Genomic DNA, 19,667 nt, shown 5'->3' with positions numbered 1-19,667 from the left:
GCCATTTTGACAATATTAATTTTGCCTATCCAAGAGCATGGGAGATCTTTCCACCTTCTAATTTCTTCTTCAATTTCTTTCTTTAGTGTTCTGTAGTTTTCACAGAGGTCTTTCACTTCTTTTGTTCCCAGCCCTTTTTATTGTTTATTTTGAAAAATGGTCTCATTAAATTGCTTAGGACCTCACTAAGTTGCTGAGGCTGGCTTTGAACATGTGATCCTCCTGTCTCGGCCTCTGGAGCCACTGGGATTATAGCTGCCTGGCTGTACTTTTTCATCTTATATATTTTGAACATTTTCATTTTCAGTTTTGCATAACATATTTTTACTTTATTTCATGTCAACATTCCTCATCAATCTACTTAATCATGAAATTACAGGGGTTTTTTTTTATTCTTTGCACTCCTCAGTGTATCATTTAACCTCTAGTTTCTTTCACCTTTGTCAACCAGAATTATGAAGTGTTTTTAAAAATAATAACACCATAATATCATGTTATTATGTACAATTTGTATATTTGCATATACTTTTATCTCCTTTAATTAGCAAAAGATAAATTTGCTGGTTATAGTACCAGATCATATTGAACTTTTACAAAATATGTTACTTATCTTTGGTATTCGGGTTGCATAAGACATTTTTGTGAACCTCTTTTTTTCTTCATATCTCTTTATACTTGGCTCATGGTACCTGTAGGGACTGCTCAATTGATCTTTTATTTTTTTTGTTTTCTTTTGGCAGACTCAGGATCAGTCAAAATATGAATCTGTTCTCATGGTAGTTGAGCTTTTCAGCTGGCATATGCAAAGTAGTTTCAATTGGTTATAGCTTTGATTATTGTTTCTCTTCTAGTTTTTTATCTTTTTTCATCAGCAATAAGATTAGTTCTTTCATTTCCTTGTTTATGCCATGTACCTCTGCATTCTCAAAGAACTTTTGATTTTTAATCCTCCACATCACAAATCCCATCCTCTTCATTTCTGTCATGACCTATATCTAATCCAGGCTGGAATATTACTCTGCTATTTTACTTTTGGATGCCTTATTATCTTGTTTGTCTTGAGTATTTCTTTCTTTATTTCTTTGTAAATCACATCCTATGGTACTCTAGTTTGCCAGTTTCTCTTGAGAGCTTTCTGATCTGGTTTCATTGAAATTATGTTTTCTTGCATTCTATTTAGATTTATTTTCAGTCTCCCTCAGTTTTCTATTCAATAATTTCCTGATTAGTTTCAGATATATCTTCTCCCTTTATGTCTTCATGCTGATGTTTCTACCCCTGAAATTGCTTTTTTGCCACAAGATTTTCTCTCTCTTCTCTTCCTTGAATGCAGTAGAATATGGAAAGCTTTCTCCAACAGATCCACTTTGTGATTTGCCCATGATGCTATGTCCTACATAAGTGATGGTTCAATTGCATTCTCAGATTTATGGCTGGAGAGTAAATTACTGTGCAGAAATCCACAGTCCATAGCTAATCTCCAGTAGAAAATTTATCTGGTTCAATATTGCTTCAATGGGTTTCCTCCTTTCTTCCACCTGTTTAGTTTCTCTGAGTTGAAAAACTCTGCACTCAAAATCCATCATCGCTGAGGCTTTTCTATGATCTTTGTGTCAATTTTCTTTTCTCTTCTACATCTGATCAATTTATTAGACTAGCATTTTTTAATGTTGCTATTTGAGTTTTCACATTTATTTGTATCTTCCCAGGTATTGGTGAGAAACTGAGAAATGCTCAATTCAGAACTGCTGAGAAGAGATTATTTAAAACTTATATAGGAATCCCCAAACTCTTGTCTCTCAAGAAGTTCTTCCTTTTTAATACTTACCCTTAGTCTTCTATACTATAGTGTTTAAATATCATACTATATTTTTTACTCTATTGGTATGGGCTGAATTTTGCCCCACCCCTCCAATTCATGTGTTGAAGTGTGAAACGCTCAGTACCTCAAAATATGGCTTTCATTGGAGATAGGGATTTTTGTGTGTTTGTTTTTACATTGCTGTGGCTTGAACCCAGAGCCCAGACAGGCCAGGTAAGAATTCTACCACTAAGTTACAGCCTCAATTTCATGTTAGGTAACTAAGTAAAAATGGGATCATTAGTGTAGACCTTAGACCAATATGACTAGAGTCCATGTAAGAAGAGGAAATTTGGACACAGACAGGTACAGAGAGAAGACACAGGAAGAGTCAGGGAAAATGTGGTCATCTACTAGCCAAGGAGAGGGGCCTCAGAAGAAACCCTACCAATACCCTCCTATTAGAGTCTCAGCCTCCAAAATGTGAGAAAAAGTTTTCTGTTGCTTAAGCCACCCAGACTATGGATCTCTGATACAGCTGCCCTAGAATCTAATATATCCTTTTACGCCCCAGTACCGTCAGATGACCGTCGGAGACTCTCGTCTCCTTTAAGGCCTTTCCCCTCTCCCATCATCCTCACTCTTAGCTGATAACACCTCCCCACACATACACTTGTAATTTCACTGAAAAACAGAATAAATCAGAAAAGAACATCCACAGACACCCACTACTCTTTCTACCATAGACCATGGCTCACACATGGAACAAATATCGGACACATACAAAATCTGTCCCCACTGCTAATGCTCTCTTCCCTGAGATATCTACCAGCTAATCTACTTCCCTCCTTTAAGAAATTACTCACGTACCACCTCTACAAGTTCCAGTCCGACCAAGTTATTTAAAATTACCATTCATTTCCCAAGCCCAAACTCACCTTTACCCTGATTAACTTTTCCACAGCATATAATATTCTACATTTGTGAATGTGTTATGTTTGTTATTTATTGTCTGGTCCAAATATTCAGAAATATATGTTTATTTTTTCACAGATATAATTCATGTACCCTAGATCAGAGACCTAAGAGATGTTGAATAAATGTTTATTAAACAAGGTAATACATTGAATATCTTTAAACAATAAGAACTTTCCTCACCCCAATCTCTCTGTAGTGTTTGTGGCCTTCTAGTAAATGTAAAGAATTTAAAACACAAATTAAAAGATTTAACGTGATAGTGAAGGGTTACAGGAACTCCATCCAGTGTAACTTGTCTTCAGAATTCCCAATGAGAAATTCTTGTACATTACCATTTGATAAATCTATTTTAAATGAATCCATGTATCTATATCTATTCTTTAGTTAGAAAAAGAAAAAGAACTTTCTGAGTAAGGTTCAACTCTGGAGCCTCAGCAAGGGGTCTGTTTTGATGTAGCCTCACAACTTACTAGAGAAATTTCACATCTACCATCGACTTATGAAGTGTTTGATCCTGAAACAATTCAGTGTGTCTGAGTCTCCAGTACCTTTGGCTTTTTGCCCAGTTTCAATCAAAGCAACATTTTTATTATCAAGCGGTTTCTTTCTGTCCCTTTGATGTAGCTTTAGCTTGTTAAACACAGGCTCGGTTCTTTCCTTTCCATCAAACTTTTTCTCAGCTTGATTTGTAAAAGTACATGGTATTTTTAGGCCCTACTCTCTTTCACTTGCCTTGTCAACTCTCATAATTGCAAGCAGAATTCAGGTAAGTTTCAGGATGCAGAAAAGAAGGGCAGGTGTTGCTCAAAATCCAACACATTGATTCTGGAATCCGGCCAGGGTGACCAGTTGTCACGTCTACTTTCTCAGCGGGAAATGAAATGAAGTACAATGACCATCAAACACTCTTCCTTCTTACAAGTAAGGCTTCAGAAAATTGCTTGTTGAGTCTCTTTGCAAACTTTTGGAATCCTTTAAGATCTCTACCTCAATATTGCTAATAATAATAGAGGCAATGTTCAACTGAAGTTTAAGACTACCCACCCTCTCACTAATGTGTTTATTAATACCAATATTTATATTTTTAAAAAATATAATGATCCATTACTTAACTATAATTAGCAGAGCTGTTACTTGCCCTGATGTGGTCTGGCTCTAATTAGATCTTAGGAAAAAACTATCAAGCCTCTTTAGTTGTTGAGACCCACATTAGATTCTAACCTCTCTATGAAAAGGGGGGAAAAAAAGAAACCAAGAATTTTCTCCTCTAGATTCTCAGACTCCTGAAAGGAAGCAGCTCAATAAACATTTGTGGAATCAACAAATGGATAATAAATGAATGAACAAAACAACTTTCAAGGAATAATTTTCAGCTCTTCATCCACATCTCCCCCATGCATGGAAATATGAACTCTGCATCAGGCTGCTCAGTAAAGATGCCTACACTTTCGTGTTGTGCACTTGAGTCTTTCCCTAATTTCCATTTGTTAGAAATCTTGACTTCGTGCTTGGTATAATCCTCCTGTGTTGAAGTCTGGCTTGGTCACCCTCCCATGTAAACCGAAAGGGTAGCCTTGACTTTCTGCTCCATTCATGATCTAACTCCTCCCTGAGGCATATTAAAATCTCAAAATCAGCCAGACAGAGAAGAAAAGAGAGGTTCTTAAAGATTCCAGGGAAGATTTTCTTTGAGGTTTTTCTCAATTATTTGTTTTTTTTCCCCAAAGACAAAAACTATCAAGCAAACAGAAAACACCTTGGCTTTGCATCATGGGGAAATACCAAAATTTACTATAGAATCTGAATGTCCATCTTACTCTCACCTTACAGGGAACTTTAGGGATTCACTTGACAGAGAAAACTGATGCCTCAATTATAGCAGATTAGGATCTCACTCTGTGTCCTTGATGAATGATATTAAATATGTAAGTAGCTTCGTGCATATTTCAAAGCATTATAAATATAGCAATGTAATTTTTTTTTCTTTTTTCTTTTAGTTTGAGGAGAATTCACAAGATCCTTCCAAAGAAGTGTCAAAAAAGTCATTATAGTTTTAGGACCAAGTCTGAGCAAGTCTTATCAAGAATGCAAACTTAGAGCAAAGTGTTTATCTCTATCAGTTCCAACATCACCAACAAAACGATCATGCACAAATAAACCATTACATCAGACAGAATGGTCCACCCAAAGATAAAAGAGATTTTAACAGATTTCTGGAAGACAGAAACAGAGTGAAAGCCTGTTGACAGATTAAAAGCCACCATGCAAAATACCCAGAGGAGGCTGATAGCAAAGGAGAGAGTTGATCTGTGAAGGCTGACTCCAGAGAAGCTCCAGACTCATGTCGGCCCATACAAAGGTGGAGAGGAAGAAAAAGGAGAATGATAACAAGATGCCTTCAGAACTAGTGTCTTACACTTGAAATCTCCTTCATTCTCCTCCCAGGGCAGTCCAGTTACACCCTGTAAACATCTGAAAAACCCAGAAAGATTTACCAAATTACCATTGGAATTTAAAACTAATGGCATGGTTTCTGAACTCCAGAGGAAAGCCCCACCCACTCTAGTTTGTTGGAGGTCTCCTCCAGACTCAGCTCTTCCCAAGCCCATCTACTAGTGATGGAGGAAATGGTCTATAGCCAGGCAATCAGGCAATCCCAATTCATAGCATTCATCATTCTTTGAAGGGAATTGCTATAAATATTTTTCCCAATAAATACTGTTAAATAATTCATCATAGTTCATCTCGATCAATTACATTAATATATTAAAATACAGTTTGCACTTCATCACTTATTTGTTATTGCACACATTTTAACATATCTCAAAAGCATTTTTTACATTGTACTTTGTACAAGACAGAGTCTTCTAAATGAACAGGAGAGACATCAAAAGCATCATAATATTGGGCTGAGCATTTACCAATGAGAGTGTCACAAAATAAAAACTTATTGAATATCTTAGTATCCAACTAAATTTCCTGATATTACTCAAAACAAAAGATTTTTTGAATACCAAAAACAACCTGTATAACCATTTATTAAATACCTATATGATAACCTTCACAGATGACTTAATAAAACTCAAGGTTCATACTTTAAGGAAGGCATTTCTGAAGATTTATTATAGTAAATATAGCTCAGGGATATTGGATTAAGGTTAAACGATGTTGAATTCCTTCTCAACTATTCACTACTTGCAAAACTTGGGCAGGATTCTTCAGTGTTATAGCATCTGTTTCTTAAACATCCAAATGGAGATTACTAGTCAGTTTTTGTTTACAAACAATGGAGATCAGCTCAGGCTAATTTAAACAGAAAAGGAATGTAATCAAAGGCAATTGGATTGCTCACAGCCTAAAGAGTAGTCCCCTTATAAGCTCATAAAAAGGTCAGAAGTCAGGGGAGGTTAGATAACACAGGAATGCTCTGCTGAAGACATCACTGTGCAGACAAACCCTGCATCTCTGAATCATTACCCAAGCAGAACCATCTGGTTACCCTACCCAGGGATCCCAGAGAATGAACACAATGGGCCGATATTTTTTTTAACACATACCACATAGCTAGCACTTTTCACAACTCCCATGAATGATAAGCCTCATCACACAAAGTACTTTTATCAATTAACTAATGAGATTGTTCATTTTAATCAACTCACTAATGAGGTCTTGTTATGATTAGCCTCATTACACAGGTTAGGAGACCTAAGATGTTAAGTAACTTGCCAAAGCTGGTGAGGGAAGGCTAGACTGGAAATCCTCTTTTTACAATCATTCCATATCTTCTGTGGCAATTTATAAACCAATTCCACAGATTATCAAGGTGTCCCGAAAGAAGTATCTGCGCAGTAATTATGTGATAATTCTAGTTTCCCTCAAAGTTTTGTGAACCTGATCATCAAATATTTTTCAATAGTTTGCTAAAGTATTTATACTTAAAAATAGAGGCTGGGCTCTTATATTATGAATAGGCAGCTAGAGTGTCTCTTCTGATACAATGATGTGTGTAGACACAAATTTCAAATGATACAGAAACAAGAATAAAATTAAGAAGAGGTCTTTAGCAGAACGCTTCCCATCCGTTTAACATCATGGCATTCAGAGAAAAAATAGTACTTGTACAGCAAAGTAGTGAAACCCACCAGGATTTGCTGATTTTTCCAAGATTTCCTGTCCTCTCCTGATGAGAGAGGGAATCAGTACCTCAGGACCCCTAACACCCACTTAGAGCAAGTCAGTATGAGCACCATGTGCCTTAGAGAACACTCTTAGATATCAATAATTAATATTATGTTCTAGCAAAATGTTCTATTTCCTCTTTTTAAAAAAAAAATCATCAAGAGATTACTAATAAAACTCTTTGAACCTTCTGCTTGTTTCATGTTCATGGATTTTCAGATACATGCAAGTAATATTTTATATTTATAGATTTATAATCTATAAATATTTTATTTATAGATTAGGCCTTAAATATTAACATAGAGTTTATTAAAAAGAGAACAGTTCACTCAAGGCTGATGCCCTGGATGTTGCTCTCTGTTATGGAGTGTCTTCCTCTGCCTCTCTGTGGCATCTTCACACTCCTGGGGGTACACAGCAGCTCATAGAATGCAGAGTGGAAAATACTGATTCATGTAAATTATCCTCTCTGACTCCCTTTACTGCTGTGCCCCACTGTACTAACCTATTCAGAGTAGCCCAAATAGGCCATGCTTTCTTCACCCCTGGCCTTAGCACATATGCTAAGCCAGAAAAACCTTATATCTATCCTTGAAACTACAGTTACCCCAGAAGTGGTAATTCAGGATCCTGGGCAAGCCACACCTTTGGCCACCTGGGTAACCAACACTCCCTAGAAAAGTATCACTCAAGAGAATTTACCCCACTGAGACTCTGGTACAGTCCTCCCCACATTCCCCTGTTGGACATTAAGTGTCTTTGTAACAGATGAGCTTTTCCCATGACAAAGTAAAGTGGAGATAGGAAAGTCAAGCAATACAATAAAATTAATTTTAAGAAGACAAACTACTGTTAATGAGACTACCAAAAATAAAATTATTTTAATAAAAATGTAAAGAAAAAAAACTTTGATGCTTCAAAAATAAATCTCTACCATTAGTTTGGATATTTTACGTAAAATATTAATTGAACTCTTTCAAAAATTTCTCTTCATATGAAAATCACTGGGGTAAAAGCTATTTTCTAACCTTTTTGACACTAAGAGGGAGAGAAGACAGCCACGTCCTGAGAGTCCTAAGCCATATAAACATGCAAGTGAAAACGTAAGTGTGCGCCTGGGCAAAAGGGCTACTTTCTTAAAGTCTCAAATGACTCTAGCCCAGTTCTGATTGAATTAAAGTGAGATGTTTCTTTCCTCGAGTAAGGAAGGATCATTAATTATTATTATTATTATTATTATTAGTAGTAGTAGTAGTAGTAGTAGTAGTAGTAGTAATTATGCATCAAGAAGCTCTCTGGACAGCCCCAGTTCTAGAAGTGCAGTTCTTACCTCGTGACATGCTCTTGCAGCATTTTGGATCTACATATTCACCTGTGAGCATCTTCATATCTTCCAGAATGTCATGGGCTGAGCTACTCGGCAGAGCTTGTCCCAGCGCGGCCAGCTGCTGTAACCATTGATTCTGCCGATAGAAGACAATCACAGTTACCTGAGAGGCATCTGAGGGACAAGTTCGGCAACAAAAGAAACTTTCACACATGATGGGAAAAGATGTGACGAACAATATTAATTTTGTGTATTGCTGTTATACTCATTCATTGCTACACAGCCTTTATATATTTAATAGGCAATTTCAGAGACTCTACCCTGATTTTTTTTTTTCCGGATCATTATTTTAGGAGCAAATGCATAATAATGACAAAAAAAAAAAATCTTAGTTCTGGACTATCTCTATCTAAATTTTTAAATTTTCCACTTCAAGTTTTCTAGCAGGATCTTCAAACTTGTTCAAAATGCTCCTTGGTACAGCCACAGCCTCTGCTTCACCACCCAACCCTCAGTACTGTGGGTTTCTCTCTCCTGGAGGGTCCATTGTGCCTGGATATTTCTATCTACATCCTGAGCTGGGCACAAGGCTTCTCTTACCAGGCCATTGGTGCTGAGGTTTTTATCCTCAGGTCCTCTCTGAATGTTGTATTCTAAAGCAGATAACCTAGTTGGAGTTGTTTGTCATGAAATAAATTTATGTATATTTTGGATCTATAGGAACCCAGCAAGTCCACCAACAGGCTACTTGGGTTTATTGGACAAATTGTGCCACATTTTATATACATAGAGGTAGAGATAGTAAGAACATGTGACTTCAGAATAGTGAGGGAAGCCCTACAAACTTCTTTAAAACCATTCTAATTTCTACAGATGTTTCTGTAAGATGTCTTTGTTCAATAGTTGTGAGTGTGCATAAGTGTTGTACTCTTTCTCACTGTGAACACTCTCCCCTATATGCCATCCACATTCATGGTTTCAGCTATTGCTAGTAAAAAATAATCACAATTATATATCTCCATCTCACAGAACTCGCCTTGACTCAAACTCAAAACGTCCAAGGTGAACACGTGACATGTCATCTGCTGCTTGCTCATTCCTTGGGGCAGGGTGGAGTTATGAAAGACCTGGGCTCCTTCAAGTGTTTTCCCAACCTCCACAGAGTAATATACAACAGAAACCCAAGACTCACCCTTTTTCCTACCCTTTCACTTCCTTGTCCAATCTACCATGAAGCCCTAAACCATCATCCCCATCTCCTTTAACATTGTGATAGTCCAAACCATGTAGGATTCTGAATATGATGTTTCCCATGGTGACAGACAAAAGCTGGAAATGATTGGAAATGTAAAATTAAATTTTCCCCACATTCTAAAAGCCAAAAAGTATGTGGGTCCCAGATACCTTTACAGGGTATGTTAAAAAAATCTCAAAACCAGATGGAACCCTCAGCCATTAGCCTGTCATGTGCTGCAAATCTATATAAGCAGATGATTAGGAGGAAGGAGAGAATTCCATGACAATAGTGGAAATCATAATTAGAAGAGAGTTCTATGATTTTGGGTATCGACTAGTAAGATCCACTGACTTTTTTTGTTTGTTTTTTGGTACTAGGGATTGAACACAGGGGTGCTTAACCACTGAGACACATTCCCAGCACCCAACTCCATCCCCTTTTGAGACAGGGTCTCATTAAGTTGCTTAGGGCCTTGCTAAGTTGCTAAGGCTGGTCTCAAATTTGCAATCCTCCTGCCTCAGTCTCTTGAGTCACTGGGATTACAGGTGTCTGCACCATAGCATTCAGCTCCACTGACACTATTGCTACACTAGAAAGTCAGGTGAAGTGGACTCCAAGATTTTATTCCTTGTAAGGATTATAAAATGGCTTCCTATTGACTATTTCCTAATAGACCTGTTTATAAGCATCTTATGACCATTCAAGTGAAGAGAAAAACTAACTGGAAAGAGATGTCAATTTGGAGATGCATACCAGAAACAGCTTGACTTCCCACATTTGCTTGGGCCCATATGAGTAAGTGTCCCTTGGGTCCAGCAGACACCATGGCAGTTACTCTGGTGTGAGTCATCTAGCCAGGTCCTTGTGCAGGAGGACTGGCTGCTCAGCAAGGAAGAGCCAGCAACAAGAAGGTTCTAGTGAGACAGGAGAGGTAGGAGTAAGAACAGGGAAGTACCTGGGCAGGGAGGAGGCCCCTAAAGCACTACAGAAAGACCCCACACGTGTACTTCATAAAGAAGGCATTTGGAAGGCAGTCCCTAAACGGATATCTTCAGCCCATTAGAATTAACCAGTCAGTGATGGTCAGGAGAGGATGACATCATCATGAACCAAAAGAAAAGGCATTTGACCCCTTCTCCCTTAATCCCTTCTTGGCAATGTCAGCATACCAAAGGGGGAAGGGATAGCGGAAGGGAGAGAAGGTACTGAAAAGCACAGGGCACCCTGCCATTAACAGAGAGTTCCTGGTAGAGAGGAGGAGGAGAATCTGAAAGTGAACATGAGGATGGAGTTTTGATCTGGTCCAACGTGGACTGCACTGGGTCTTAAGTGTGCAGTAAGTAATCTATTTACATGTTGTGGGGTCGAGGGGATGGGAAAACAAGATCTGGTAAAGTCTATCTGGAAGAAGTAAGAGGAGAAAACAAGAATGTTCTCTTTCGTAGTATTTATGCCAATGAAGTATAAGCCTTTATTAAATTAGATATAAAACTACTATCCTCTTTCAACTAGACCACTGTACTAAACCACTGTTCAGGTTTGTCCACTGTAAAATGGTCTCCTCAAATATAATCTTAAAAAAAAAGTATATGAAATCATGTCAGCACCCCACAAACACACTTCTAATTAAAACTCTTTCATTGTTAAGACTCATCATTTTAAAAACAGAGACAAAATCTTGAACTTCGTGTATGTAAAACTGCAATGTTTCAAAACCCAACCTGAACTCCCAAACTTCATGTTGTCCAAGATGTCCTCATCAGCCATTTAGTCCAGCCTTCTTTCAGACCCTGTACCTGTCAAAGTTCCAACTTTCTGGAACAGTCTTCTCATGTTTTTAAAGAAAGAAAATACATTAAGTTATTAGAATTCAGAGGAAATATTAAATCAGTTTAATTTGTCTTATATTTCAATTTGGACCCATCTGAATTTTACAGACGTAACAGCCAACCCACCCAACACCAGACAGCACATGGAGAACCATTCAGATTTCTCCAGAACCATTGGCTAGCAGAAACTGTCAAGGCTCAGTGGCATTTTGTGTTTGGGAAATACTGAAGCAATATCAATACTAGATTAAGTTATTCTTATTGTGAAATTGGCTGTCCACCTCTGAGAATATCATTTGAAAAATAACCTAATATTTTTAAGGTTATTCTTAATGTGAGTCAATAATTTCCAAATGGCAGCTCCAGCCTGGATAATATTTCTTTTCTTTCCAGAAAGAACTTCTCCATTTTTCAACCCCAGAATATCATCCTCAATCTATATCATAGATCATAAACTAAGGCACTAAAGTAAAAACCAAACCTTACGTCTACATCAGAGGTTCAGCCTGGTTCAAATAGTGTCAAGGTTTAAAAGCAAAGAAAAGAAAAAGTCAGCACTCTTTGGAATGAAAGTGCTCTAATCCCTTCCTATAATATATATGATATATCATATATATATATATATATATATTAGTTGTGGATGAACCTTTATTGCCTTTATTTTTATTTATTTTTTTATTTTTACGAGGTGCTGAGAATCAAACTCAGTGCCTCACACATGCTAGGCAAGTGCTCTATCACTAAGCTACAACCCCAGACCCTTCCAAAAATCTTTGATTGTTTAAATCAATCAATTGTGATAGGAACACTGTGGGCACAGTAACACCATATAATTGAAAACATATTTAAAGCAAAGGTTTCCAAAAGGCAGATTTATGCAATCCTCTATCTAAAAAAAAGTATATGTAATCTTATTTAAATACTAACTACCATCATAGGAATTATGGTTTAGATCTGGCAGTGATGACTTTTTAAAATTAATTTCTATTAAGCCTAGGAAGGCTAATATTAAGATTTAGTTTATACAAAAAAAAATGGCTAGTTACCTCTCAATTTTTCCCCGCTAGAATTTGTAAACGAGTCCCCCTCCCCACCAAAAAAATGACTATCCCATTATTATTCATGAGTCTCATATTATGTGACTTTATCAATATAATTCGTAAAAAGAAAATTGTGTTTTCATGGTTATTACTGTATAAAGTCATTAAATAATGCAAACAAAAAGCTTAAGATAATAATGGCATGCTTTCTTGCTTTTACCAATAGTCTACCATTGGAGCCAGCAAATCTATCCAAATAATATGGGGAGATTTGGGGAAGAGAAATGGTTGGGACCACGGCCCTTGGTAGAAGAGTATGATATCCATGGCTTATTGTCGGGAAGCTGTTATCTCTGAGTTTTGATAATGGTGATGAGTTTGTTCTGAGTCACCCACATTCCTGCCCAGATGTTCTATGACTAAGCACTTAATTTTCAATAAGTGCATTCCAGCAAAACAAACAATACAGCATGAGATATTTATATTAATTTGTAAATGTTTATGAAAATAAACAAAGAATCAAATTGCTATAATTTCTAAACCATCTCTTATAAATATGTATAGATTCACTCCACAAAGCGATGAAAGCCATTATTATGGTTTTTAGCCCTAATAACTAAAGACCTCCCCTCCCCAGAAGGGACTACAAGTCACCCGTAGCTTAAAAGAACAGTTTTATGTTACCAGTCACTGGGGTCAATCTACTGGTATATTTTAGAGCCTTACAGATTTTCTTCTCTTCATCCTACAAGTCAGGAAACAGAAAGGGCTTCCCAAGTTGTCTGCATGCTTAGCCACTGTGTAGACTTTGGGATAAAGCCTTCTCGTCATTTTAGGCTAATGGCTTCCTTTCCAAGGCACCTTGTTCAAAGACAGGGTCAGGATGGTGAGGGATTTTTCACAGGATAGTGGTATGTTCTAATAATGAGACCAAGAGACAGCAGACTCATTGGAAAAAAAAATTATAACCCTTCTCTACATAAGTCATAAATACTCTTATAAATACAACTTATAACTTAAATGTTGCTCGAGAACAAAGACTCACTGTTTCCTAAGGGTGAGGATAGAAAGAATAGAAACTGAGGCAACAAATAGAGTCCCATTTGGGAATTGAAACTAATAAATAGAGAACATAGCCAGTGTTGCATATTTATGGAAATCCAAAATATTAGGCAAAGCTAGGTCACATGACTTTTGACAGACTTTTACAACCAAAAGAAATGCCTCTTTTCTGGAAAGTCACACTGAAGAAACTCTAGTTCTAGTCTCACTACAGATGTTCACAATTATTGATAAGGCTTGCTGAAACTCAGGAAGGAAAAACAGTAAAGATAGAGAAACCAAGAGGAACAGTTCAGAAATTATTATAAGAAAGTCAGTATAAACTTCAATGGCCTTATTAAAGAGCCTCCTTTAGAAGGCGTATTGGGATGTGTAAGTTCACTTGCTTTTTATTTTTATTTTTTTAATGGTGATGGTACTGGGGATTGAACCCAGGAACTTGTGTATTCCAGGCAAGCACTCTACCACTGAGCTACATCCCCAGACCCCTTACTTGATCTTTAATTTTAAAAAATTCAGTCCTGTGCATTCTAATAGGGAGTTCTCCTGAAATACATATTCCTTTCCCTTGTCCTTTTTCATTTACATTCATTGTTCAGTAAAGAGAGAGACTGTACAAGTCAAAAGTCATGAAAGCTTTAGCCTACTTAATACCACTAACAGATTGATGGTAACCTGCATGTCTACCTGATTATTTAATAATAGACCCTGGAACCAGGAAGCTTATCTTTGGAAAAAAAAAATGTGGCTTTATTTAGAATGCTAGACACATCATGGGTAGGTAATTCCTATTCCTCCATTATCTTTTTATTTTGTCAAATAGAATATGCAAAGAAAACATGCCATTAAAGAGATTTGTAAAAAGCATTTTTAAAGAGAAGGCATTTTCACATCTGAATTTGGAAAAACCCTTTCAAAGGCTATAGAGAGAGTGGCTTTGAGTGTGAAGATGACAAGATCAATTAAAAGGCTATTTCAATGGACTGAAGCAAAGAGAAAGGACTTCCCTTTTCATCCACGCCTTCACCCTCCACACCACCACCCTCCCACCATGCCCCATACAAATTGCAGTGGAAGGCAGACAGATAATCCATGCGGTTCAGGTAGACATCCAGAGTGACCAGTTAGAGTCACTCTCATGCACAAGGTGAAGCAAGGGACAAAGGACAGATGAGCCCAAAATAATATTTTGGGAAGAAAGGTAGGTGGTAAAGAACTGAAGTGCTAGAACTGAGCAGTGAGCACTTTTTAAATGGGGACAGTGAGGGTCTCCCGAGTGCAACTATAGGTAGAAGGTAAGCACCTGAGGACAGAAGAAGCCAATGTGGAAAGCAACATCCCAGACAAGCAGTGGGCAGGAAGAATCACTGCAAGTGGGAATGGAGGAGGAACGGCAAAGGGGAGTCACTGATGCAGCATTCAGCAAAAAGCACAGCATCATGATGATCCCACAGGCAGGTGTGGGATGGGGGAACTGGGAACCTTTTCCAAACTTCTATTTGGCTCAAAATGTGGAATAATCTCAGTCCACCAGACCCACCCATACTCACAGGAAAATTACAAAACACAACTGATATCAAAGATAATTGGTTTCTGTATTATTGTCTAATGAGCTTGATCTGTTTCATTGCCTACTCCAATTATGCAGATAATTGGGAATCCACTAAGACTCTCTCTCCACTCTTTCCTGGTTTCACATTTTATTAATCTTCAAGCACTCCCAATGTCTTGAACATTTAGGATTTCATTACCACACAAATATTCTAATCTTTATTTTTAAAGTTGCCAAATGAGACTCATGATATCAGTTCACATGGCAACTTCTTCTGGATGTTGTAAAAGTTGCTTGGAGAAGGCGCTGACTGGGAACACCACCAGCACAGCGGGAGGGAAGGCTCCATGTGCCTCTCAGACAGAGAGTAAAATGGACTCCAGAGAACTGTGTGCCACACAGAACAGCACAGGAGAGCACTGTCACATGAAAAGGGGACCAGGATCTACACAGAAAATAAATCTCGGCAGGGACAATGCTTATTTATCTTTTCTCTCAGGCTCTTTCCTGTCCTAAAAATTATAAAGAACAAAGGGCTGGGGTTGTGGCTCAGCGGTAGAGCGCTCGCCTAGCATGTGTGAGGCCCTGGGTTAGCTCCTCAGCACCACGTAAAAATAAAGGTATTGTGTTCAACTACAACTAAAAAGCAAATATTTAAAAAAAACAACTATAAAGAACAAGACTATGAATGTTTCCTATAAAGGTCTCCATTTTCTAATGTAAGCACATTAGTAGCAAATATATTTTTAAATATTTTTATTGGGGTAAGATAGATATATAGCATAATATTTGCCATTTTAAACTGTTTTTATTTTTAAGATACAGAAAGATGTAAAAAGTGTAGATCTTGGGTGGGGATGTAGCTCAGTGGTGGAGTACTTGCCTAGCATGGGTGAGGCACTGGTTCAATCCTCAGCACCACATAAATAAATAAAATAAAAGTATTATGTTTTTCTACAAGTAAAAAAAAAGTATTAAAAAAGTGTAGCTCTTAGTGGGATTTCATATTATGTTTTGATACATTATCCATAGTGTAATATTTAAATATTTATCTCCCCATATACATACCATTTATTTATGGTGAAAGCATTCAAAGTCCTTTCTCTTAGCTTTTTGACACATACTGAGTATTGCTGTAATCTGTAGTCACACTACCAGAACAAAGTTCTTTCCCCTATTTAACTGGAAGCTTTTCCCCATCCTTCCCCCTCCCCTATCTTCCTCATCCTCTAGAAACCACCATCCTACTCTCAACTACAATGCGATAGACTTTTCCTATTCCACATATAAGTGAGATTGCGGCTACCCATCTTTCTATGCCTGGCTTTTTTCACTCAACATAATGATCTCATCCACATTGTCACAAGTGACAAGATTTAATGCTTTTTGTGGCCAAATAGTATTCCATCCTGTGTATGAACCACGGCTCCCTCATTCCTTCTTCAGCTGATGGACACTTGAGTTGTTTCCATTTCCTGGATATCATGAATAGCGCTGCAATAACCATCTTAAGAGCACAGATGTTTCTTCAACATCCTGATTTCACCTCCTTCAGCTGTATTCCCAGTCGTGGGATTGTTGGAGTCATAATTTTTGAGGCACCTTGATTCTGTTTCCTGTAATGGCAGCACTAATATACATTTCCACCACAGTGTGCAGGAGCTCCCTTTGGACACGTCCTCTGCCCAATTCTTTAGTCTTTTCACCACTAACCACATTCCATAGGCTGAGGTATTCTCTCACGGTGGTTTTGATTTTCATTTCCGTGATGATGAGTGATGGTTGACCATTCTCATGCACCTGGTGGCCATTTGTATGTTCTCTTTTGTGACGTGTTTACTTTAGTCTAGGGCTTATTTTTTAATAAGGTTATTTGTGTTTTTTTCTATGGAGGTTTTTAGTTCCTTACATATTCTTGTTTTATGAATAGTTTGCAAGCATTTTCTCCCACTGACAGGTTCCTCTGTGGATCACTTCCTTTCTTTGCAGAAGGTGTGATGTAATCCCCTCCCATTTGTTAATTGTGTGTTGTTTTTTTTTCTCCTGTGGTTTCAGACTTGTACAAAAACTCCTTGCTATCCCTGCATCCTGAAGCATTTCCCTGCATCTTCTCCTAGTAGCTCATTATTTGGGGTCTTACAGTTTAAGTCCCTAATCTATTTTGAGTTGATTTTTGTACCTGCTGAGAGATTTCATTCTTTCTCAAGTGGATATCCAATCTCCCAGCACCCTTTATTGAAAAGACTGTCTTTTCTCCAGGGCAAATTCTCATCACTCTGTCAAAACTCCATTGGCTGTAGATGCAAGGCTTCATTTCCAGCCTCTGTTCTGCTCCGATGGTCTGTGTATCTGTCTTTATGCCCAAACCATGCCGTCTTGAGGACTACAGTTTTGTAAAATGTTTTGAAGTCAGGTAGTTTAACACCTGCTGCATTTTACGCCTGAAGTAATTATTCTCAGGTAAGGTTTTACTGCAGCCATTTTGTAACTGTTTTCTAGTTTTATTGTACTTTCTTACTGTCTTCTTTGTAGTTAAATGATTTACTTTTCAAATAGTTTAAGGATGACGTCTGATCCGCTTGAGTTTGTACAACACAGATTAAAAAAAAAAAAAAAAAAGCCTGTCTGAAGACTTCATTCCCTCTCCACATTCATTGTCATATTCTCATTTCCTTTTTTTTCAAAGTGTAAAAGTTGGTCTTCATTTTTGGGGAGCTACTGTGCATGACAACACAAAAATTTGTGGTCATCCTTTAAAACTAAGTAAAGCAATTCTAAAAATATGATATGCAGTTCTTTGGAAGTAGCCTGTAATTAGGTATCCAGTGATTTGAACACATTAAATTCTGTTTTCTATAGAGAGATGTGCAGATAACCTATTCCTAATACAGTTTTAAGATAAAGCACACTCCAGAGAATTTTTTTTTGTTTTTATAATTTATTCACCATTAAACTATATTAGTTTGGTATTTCATAATTTCCTATTTTGTACTACTGTAGAAAAAGAAATGAGTAATGGATAAATATACCATGTCTAAATTATATTTAATAGTGGAAAGACTATTAAACACCTGTTTCTCATTTTTGTAACCCCATTCCATTAAAAATTCTAAAATAAGGAGTAATGGAAGCTTTTCTGGTTTTTAAAATGAGAGTCACTTAGGAAAAGGATGGCCAATTTATTCTTAAGTTTTTCATCTCATCTGTTTTGAACAGCCACGCTTACCAACAAGGCTTTCCCACTCAAAGCATTGAAATAGAGCAGCCGGAAATGGAGAGATCTGCGACATGAACTCAGGAGGGGTCGCTCTTCTTCCAGCTCCTTCGGGAGGATTAAACTGATACTTACCCTGAAAAACACACAGAGGAATGCTGCCTTCCCCAATCAGCACTCACATAGGTTGTGGTTGTAATGAGCAAGGTGAAAAAAATTGTGGCTCAGCCCAAGCTTTGGAGGTGAGACTAATCTTTTTTTGCTAAGATAATAGTTTAAAATGTAAACATTTATGGATAGATTGTAAACATTTTTGGTCCCCAAACCCCAATAATGCTTTTTACTAACAATTCTTCAAGTAATAATAGAAACTAGCTAACAACTCCAAAAACACACCAGAAAATTCGTCTTGACCATATATATATACATCTTGACACCCTGGGTAGGATATATACAGTCGTATTCACAATAACAAACCAAACAAGCGCAAACAATGCAAACACAAACTTAGAGCAATGTTTGCTTTTGCTCCTAGAAGAAATGGATATCTAATCTGAATCTGAGGACTGAACCCCGCCCCCAACAGAATGTGGAAACACAAAGCTACCATCCAGCAATGTTGTAAGGTTACTGCAAGGACTGAGTGCAGTGCATGACGTACCAGCAGGTCACCTCACTGTGCCCAGGAGAACTGTAACACTTAATTGACCTCTAACTTATAAATTGGAGTATAGCACTCAGGGAGCTCTATCACTACATATTTTTTTTAGACATGATCAAATTCCAGTGCAAGCCATAGGGAGCAAGATAAGATGACTCTCAAGCATGAGCACTTCACCGGCTCACTACCTCTTAATTGCAAAGACAAGAACATTTAAGCGACCAAAAGGGTTCTGCTCTTAGCTAACAGTGGTGGATCCAGAGAAGTCCAAAGGGATATATGGGCATGCACACACACATGCTCTTTACAAACAAATCTGAGAGCATGTGGCTGAGATAAGAAATCTCTGTCAAAGAGGAAAGCTTTGAACTTTCTATCATACATCACCTAAGAGTTCTCATTGCTATAAAAAGAAAGTTAAACCTCAGTGATTCTAGGCACCAATCATACACAAATATGTCAGGGACTAGAAGGAAATTCTCCTTCAAAGATTAGCCTGACAGCCCCCTGGGAGACATCCTGCCTGGGAGGCATCCTGCAGCCACCTATCTCCCTGGAACATCCTGCGGTTATCAGGATCATCAGACATCTTGCACCTGGCAGTTTTAAGACCCACATCCAGCAACTGCTGATTAGACAGCTTCCCCATCCCCAGCATATAAATACCCCTGTGTGAACAATAAAAGTTTGCAGCTTGATCAGACCCCTGTCTTGCTGTCACCTTTCGTGTCTCTTGTCCCTTCATTCCTCCCCATCTAGGTTTGCTGCCCATGTTGATGTGTCCTGC

General features: G+C 37.7%; 1 long non-coding RNA gene across 1 annotated transcript in view; it reads right to left on the bottom strand.

The window, feature by feature from the left end:
• The window catches only part of LOC131423526 (uncharacterized), a 57,535-nt gene that overhangs the window by 9,600 nt on the left and 28,268 nt on the right, over positions 1 to 19,667 (bottom strand). The window contains exon 2 of the long non-coding RNA XR_009225221.1: positions 8,289 to 8,421. This is a non-coding gene — a long non-coding RNA (uncharacterized LOC131423526). The remainder of the gene's footprint in view (positions 1 to 8,288; positions 8,422 to 19,667) is intronic.

Source organism: Marmota monax, unplaced genomic scaffold (genome assembly GCF_021218885.2).
Source record: "Marmota monax isolate L192 unplaced genomic scaffold, Marmota_monax_Labrador192_F-V1.1 WCK01_AAM20220418_F8-fsc00114, whole genome shotgun sequence".
In the NCBI taxonomy this organism is placed as follows: Eukaryota; Metazoa; Chordata; class Mammalia; order Rodentia; family Sciuridae; genus Marmota; species Marmota monax.
This window is presented reverse-complemented; position numbering and strand designations above follow the sequence as displayed.